The sequence below is a fragment of the Palaemon carinicauda genome, chromosome 4 (assembly GCF_036898095.1).
Source record: "Palaemon carinicauda isolate YSFRI2023 chromosome 4, ASM3689809v2, whole genome shotgun sequence".
NCBI lineage: Eukaryota > Metazoa > Arthropoda > Malacostraca > Decapoda > Palaemonidae > Palaemon > Palaemon carinicauda.
Genome location: NC_090728.1, coordinates 76,063,270 through 76,070,741, shown reverse-complemented (window position 1 = coordinate 76,070,741; position 7,472 = coordinate 76,063,270).

Sequence of the window (7,472 nt, the reverse complement as noted above, 5' to 3'; positions counted from 1 at the left end):
TATGAACGCCGTAGGCCTATGAATGCCGTAGGATATACTCGCCTATGAATGCCGTAGGCCTATGAATGCCGTAGGACACACTCGCCTATGAATGCCGTAGGACACACTCGCCTATGAATGCCGTAGGACACACACGCCTATGAATGCCGTAGGACACACTCGCCTACCCCGTGACGAGCCGAAGCGGCAACACAGCCAACCATCATCCACCACTTGCTCGCACCCCAACCAACGACTTCTACAGCCACTCACTGCTGCTAATCGGCGCAGTTGTTACTACTACCTCTCCAGATTCAGGGCACCTATTTAACATGTTCAGTATGTCATTTTTAGAGGGGGAGCCATGTACCAACCGTGTGTCACACAATTGTACATAATTCCTATTGTATATATTATGCTTGTATCTGCGCTCTTCCCTCGCACTAAAAAGAACCTGAATGATCATGTCTCCGGTTTTGCTCTGAACTTTGTCTGTCCCTCGAACATGCCATGTCCTGTTGCCTTGCCGTTTTGTATATAAAGAAGTGTTCCTTAATATATAACTCAGTCGTTTCCAATCTGCCTTTGAGTTCACACCCCTTTACTCGGCTCCGTCACATGATCATTCAGGTTCTTTTTAGTGCGAGGGAAGAGCGCAGATACAAGCATAATATATACAATAGGAATTATGTACAATTGTGTGACACACGGTTGGTACAAAACATTAAATTGTATTACAGCGCACCGTCCGGTTGACGCCAGGTTTATTTTTCCAGTAAATTATACTTTTTACAAAGTCTTATGAGATGTTACATTGCATATTCCAATAACTTCTACAAACTCTTCTGTATTGCTATAGCATTGCATATTTGAAACAAAATGAACAAATTAATGTATAAGTCTCCTCTGCCGCCCAGGAAAAGCCATAAATAAAAAACAAAATCTTTCAAGGTTTGAAAAACTATGGAAACCTGTGTATCCACGGCAATAATGCAGAGTAAACCAAATTTGAGTGGTGGAGCCTCACTTTTATTTATATATGAAATTAATAATAATAATAATAATAATAAATTAGACTTGCTCGGGTTATTGTGAGCTAGAAAGTGACTACTTAGTAAATACCTCTTCAAACATCCAACACGTTTTACCCCACACTGATATCTCATTGGCTACAACCTACAGAACAACCGAAATTAAGTAACAAGACACTGACATCTGCTTATATGTTGTTAGGACAATTATTTTTCGCCATACTTCGTAACGCAATTTTTCTTATTCTGTGTAGATCCCGGGCAATGGCGATTTGTGGCTAAAATCAGTGCAGGTGCTGCTCCAAAATAAATGTATAGGTCTACCCTTTGTTTTAGTATTGCGTGAGAGAACACCAACAGGCATAAGCAAATATATTCAGAAACTTGATAGAATCCTAAAAGAACAAAATCAAATAGTTTTTACTTACCATCACCTAAATTGTTACTGTTCAAGCTTGATCCATTCATTCAAAAATTAAGTCTATTTTTTTTTTCTTTTAATTTGAACGAAACAATCTGTTATTTTCTCCTTGTTCTCTGGATGATAGACAACTGAGGAATGTTTTTCTTCAAGTTTATTTAGTTTTTCCGAATTCATATTGCCTCTTATAAAATTTTTTATTGTTTTCAGTGTTGAAAAGCAGCGTTCTGCCTCTGACGTAGTCATGAGAATTATAAAAGAAACGAAAAAATTTAAGATAAACGAAAAAAAAAATGAAACCAATAGAATAGCTGTTAGTAGGATAATAAGCTAATTCTACATTTTATTATATTTAAGAATATAGTTTTCTAGCACAACTGGCTACTGACATCAATCTTAAGAATTATAAATTGTGCATATATAATAAGGGAATTAAAGAAAAAATAGTAATATTGAAGATAATCAGTGATGAATCAGGAAATCACCATCGACCAAGTTTTGGGGAAACCATTTTTCCCATCATTGGGGTTAAAACATGAACATTAACACAATCTAATAGACACATGTAAAAATGTATATATATATATATATATATATATATATATATATATATATATATATATATATATATATATATATGATTCCAAATTACAAGGCAGAGAATGCTAAGTATTCCAGTATTGATAGTGAGGTCAAAAGAAAAGCCAGGAATGACTGGAGAGCACATATAGACAGGAAAGCAGATGAGGCAGACAAAGTTATGAATTCAGAAAGTAGCTTTGGTGTAAGAATTGCTTTTAGAATTATTAATGAAATTTCTACTGGAGCAAAGGAGAAGAAGCAAATACCCATCAGAGAGAAGGATGGATCTGTTATAACTAGAGAAGATAAAAAAGGAAAAGAAAAAATAAATAAAATAAAAACCTTGGATGGAACACTTTAATGAGGTCATGAATAAGAGATATGACTATACCTGAAGCTGAGGAAGACCTTAATGTGCCCATGAATGAATTCAGTGTATTTGATGTCGAAGCTATAGTTAGTAAACTCAAGAGATGGAAAGCCCCTGGATACGATGGAATAACTGCTGAGATGATATTGGCCGAAAATGAAGTGACTCACTGATTACTTACAAGATTATTATGTAAAATGTGGTGTGAAGAGGCAAAGCCTAATGAATGGGAGCTAGGAGTGTTGGTGAAAATGGCAAAAAAAAAATCTGACTGATTGCAGTAATTACAGAGGTATCACATTTACGTCAGTTGTCATGAAAATATATAGAATGCTTATGCTAAAGAGATTAGAGAGAAAGATTGATGAAAGGCTGAGAGATGAACAAGCAAGATTTAGAAAAGGTGAACGTTATACTGACCAAATTTTCATTTTGATATATGTAGTACAGCAATGCACAGAATATAGAAATCCACTTTTGATGGCATTTGTGAACTATGAAAAAGCCTTTGATAGTGTGCACCGGGCAATTTTGTGGAGAGTTCCTTTCAAATATGCAAATCTAATTAAGTCTGTTCGTGACCATAGAAAATGTAAAGTTAATGTTAGTGGAGTCCTATCAAACGAATTTCCAGTGAACAATGGAGTATTCCAAGTGAATGTGTTGTCATCTATGTTGTTTACCCCCCCCCCCCCCCATGAATTTTGTAATGCGGAGAACAGTTGGGGATGGTAGAGCAGGATTGGACTGGATTGGTAACAGGAAATTAGCTGACCTAGAGTATGCTAATGATGCTGTTCTTATTAGCAGCAACCCCCTATTCTTATTTTATATTATTGATAATCATCATCATCATCATCTCCTCCCACGCCTATTGATGCAAAGGGCCTCGGTTACATTTTGCTAGTCGTCTTTATCCAATACTTCTCCATTCATCATTTCCGACTTGATGCTTCATAGTCCTCAGCTATGTAGGCCTGGGTCTTCACATTTCTTCGAGTACCTAGTGGATCCCAGTTAAATCTTTGGTGAACTAATCTCCCTTGAGGAGTGCAAAGAGCATGCCAAAACAATCTTCATCTACCCCTCATCATGATCTCATCCATACATGGTACTTGGGTAATATTTCTTATAGTTTTATTTCTAATCATGTCCTGCCATTTAACCCCCAATATTCTTCTGATGGCTTTGTCAAATCTACTAATTCTGTTGGAGATTGTTTCATTGTTATACCACTACCTCACTAAACTGATATATAGCCTGATTTTTTTATGTAATTTTAGGCGATTTGATTTCCAAATTTTACTTAACCTAGCCATTGTCTGATTTGATTTTTTCAATCTTTCTTCAAACTCCAATTCTTAAGATCCTGTATTAGAGATCATAGTTCCTAACTATTTAAAAGATTCTACCTTATTAATCCTTTCTCCTTAAAATGATATTTCATCCTCCATTGCATATTCAATTCTCATCAACTCTATCTTTCTTCTATTTATCTTGAGCCCGCCCTTCATGTGATATTTCAAGCATTCTGGTAAGCAATCATTGCAAATCCCACAGTGCTCTGCTAATAAGGACAGCTAATTTCCTATTACTAATCCAGTCCAACCTTTCTCCACCCTCTCCAACTATTCTACACATTACAAAGTCCATGAGGAGGATAAACAACATAGGTAACAAAACATTCCCTTGGAGTACTCCACTGTTCACTGGAAATTCATTTGATAGAACTCCACTAACATTAACTTTACATTTGCTATGCTCATGTTACCAAGTTGTGGAATGGTCTTCCTAATCGGGTAGTTGAATCAATAAAACTTCAAAAGTTCAAACTTGCAGCAAATATTTTTATGTTGACCAGACTGACATGAGTCTTTTTATAGTTTATATATGACATATCAGTTTATGACGTTGTTAATCGTTTATATAGGACATATCTGCTTTGACGTTGTTACTGTTTATAATGATTTATTGTTAACTTGTTCTCATCATTTATTTATTTCCTTATTTCCTTTCCTCACTGGGCTATTTTTCCCTATTGGAGCCCTTGGGCTTATAGCATCTTGTTTTTCCAACTAGGGTTGTAGCTTAGCTAGTAATAATAATAATGATAATAATAATAATAATAATAATAATCAAATTTACATATTTAAGAGAAATTCCATAAGAACACAGGACTCTCCACAAAATTGACCAGTGTACACTAACAAATGTTTTTTTATAGTCCACATATGCAATCAAATGTGAATTTCTATATTCTTTGCATTGCTGTAAAACATGTCTCTAAAGGAAGATTTGGTCAGTACAACTACCTTTTCTAAATCCTGCTAGTTCCTCTCTCAGCTTTTCATCAATCTTTCTCTCTGGCCTCTTTACAATAAGTATACTATATATTTTCATGACAACTGACGTAAATGTGATACCTCTGTAATGATTGCAATCAGTCAGGTCTCCTTTACTAGCCATTTTCACCTAATTCCTAATTCCCATTCATCGGGTTTTGCTTCTTCGTGCCACATTCTACAAAATAATCTTTCATGTATTCTGGGGATCACTTCATTTTCAGCAAGTATCATCTCAACAGTTATTCCATCATAACCAGGGGCTTTCCTTACCTTGAACTTATTCATGGGCACATCAAGGTCTTCCTCAGCTTTAGGCCTATCAATCAAAATATTCCCTTCATATCTCCTATTCATGACCTTGCTAAAGTGTTCCATCCAACGTTGCCTTTCTTCATATTCTGCTGTTATAACAGATCCATCCCTATTTTTGGTGGGTATATGTCTCTTCCTCTTTGCCCCCATAGAGATTTCATTAATAATTTTATGAGCAATTCTTACACCATGCCACTCCTTGAAGGCATAGCTTTGTCAACCTCATTTACTTTCCTGTCTAAATACTCTCTCCAGTCATTCCTGGATTTTCTTTTGACTTCACTATCAATACTGGAATACTTAGCATGCTCTACCTTGTAATTTTCATTACTTCCTCGAAAACTTTCAACAATCCATTTCTGTCTCTGACTCCTTTTTATAGTATCCTATGTATCATTTGATATCAATGGCTTTCTCATTGTGAATAAATATCGCAAAACTTCACTACTAACTGACTGATATATGTCCTTAATATCACACCATTTTCATTAATTGTCTGCTCTTCATCTCTCAAAGTCTCTAAGACTGTAAATCGATTTTTACATCAGATTGAAAATGTTTCTCTGTGCTCATCTTCTAAAAGCTTAGTTGTATCAAACCTATGTATTCTATTTACATTTATTTTGGGTGCTTTCAGTTTTAATTTCGGTGTGGCAATGAGGAGCTGGTGATCACTATAAATATCTGCACTTCTATAGCTTCTTACATTTATCAGAATCATCCTTCTCTCATTATTAATAGCTATGTGATATATTTGATTTTTGTAATTGCCATATGATGAAGTCCATGTATATTTGTGGATGTCCTTATGCTGGAAAAGAGTACATCCAATAACAAGATTGTTTGTTGAAAAGAAACTTATAAAATGTGCTCCATTTTTATTTTTAACTTGGCCAAGACTCTCAACACCCATCACATTCTCTATACCTTGATTATGCCTTCCAACTTCAGCATTGAAGTCACCAATCACAATTTTCTTATATCTCTCTGGGATCTCATCTATCACACTCTGCAGTTCATAGTATTCATCTTTCCTATCTTCAGGGGAATCTTTTGTTGGTGGATAGCAAACTCTAATATACATATTGCCCTGCCTTGATTTAAACGTTTCAAGTAACAATCTACTACTCACAGCTCTTCACTCAGTTAAAGCATTTTCTGCTCTTGGTGTCATCATCATTCCTATCCTTTCTCTCCCAACTCCATCTGTTCTTCCTGAATATATATATATATACATACATACATACATATATATGTATATATATATATATATATATATATATATATATATATATATATATATATATATGAATATATATATATATATATATATATATATATATATATATATATATATCCTTGGTCTAAGGTTTTCTTACCAATCCCCTTACAACATATTTCAGTTAGTGCCAAGATATCCAAACTATATTTCATAAATTCATTCTCCAATTGCTGTAACTCCCCAATCTGATTTGTGGTTCTAACATTGCAATTACCAATTTTCTATTTTTCTTTAGTATTTATAAACCGGGAGATTCTTAGCACCCCGCGACACCTGAGACTGGGGGCCATTCTGTCATCTTTGCTTTCCATTGACTGACTAAATCCATAAAGGATTCATTGACTAGATTCACAAAGGATAGCCAGTTCTTTGTGATGTGCAGTGCCTATCTAACTAAGGCAAGTGATCCCTGTCAGTCCATACTGATTAAAGTAAGATCATCCTCCAGGCATCAGGAGTAGAACCGAAGAGACAGCTTGTCTATCATCTCAAACCCAATCCGTCACCCTGCTGCCAGTGATTTCATCGAGATTTAGGGAGCCATTTCCTTCACACCCAAAGTTCTCGTTACTCCTCCAGGTTGCTCATTCGCTTATATAACCGTTTGCAAACATGGATTGCTAAGATATACTGCCTATAAATAGAATATATATATTTAATTATTATTATTATTATTATTATTACTTTCAAAGCAAAATGTATGGAACGTGATCTTTGAAAGCATTTGTAAATGTATTATTTATAAATATCTCTTTGAGTCGTGGGAATTCTGGGAAAATTTTAGAAACTTTCACCCAAATCTAAATCTATTTGTACAGTTTAATAGATATGTAAAATTGCTACAAAGAATTAACCAGCCAAAACATTACTAGTAACGCAATGCAAGTAAAAATCTACATTAATCAAATTGATAATTCTGATCAGTTGGTGATAACAAAGTGCAATCCAAGACATTTTTGTACACTTGTCGTTTTTCCATATTCTCAACATTCGATTTTTTACACTGTATAGTGGAGGGCCAACCAATGTAACAAACTAAAGTTCCCGTTGGTATTGCATGTTAATTTCAAGCAACCATTATGAATGCATTCTTTACATTTACAAGAAGTAGAAAAATTATGTCGCTATTTTTTTCATTAAGTTCTAGTGA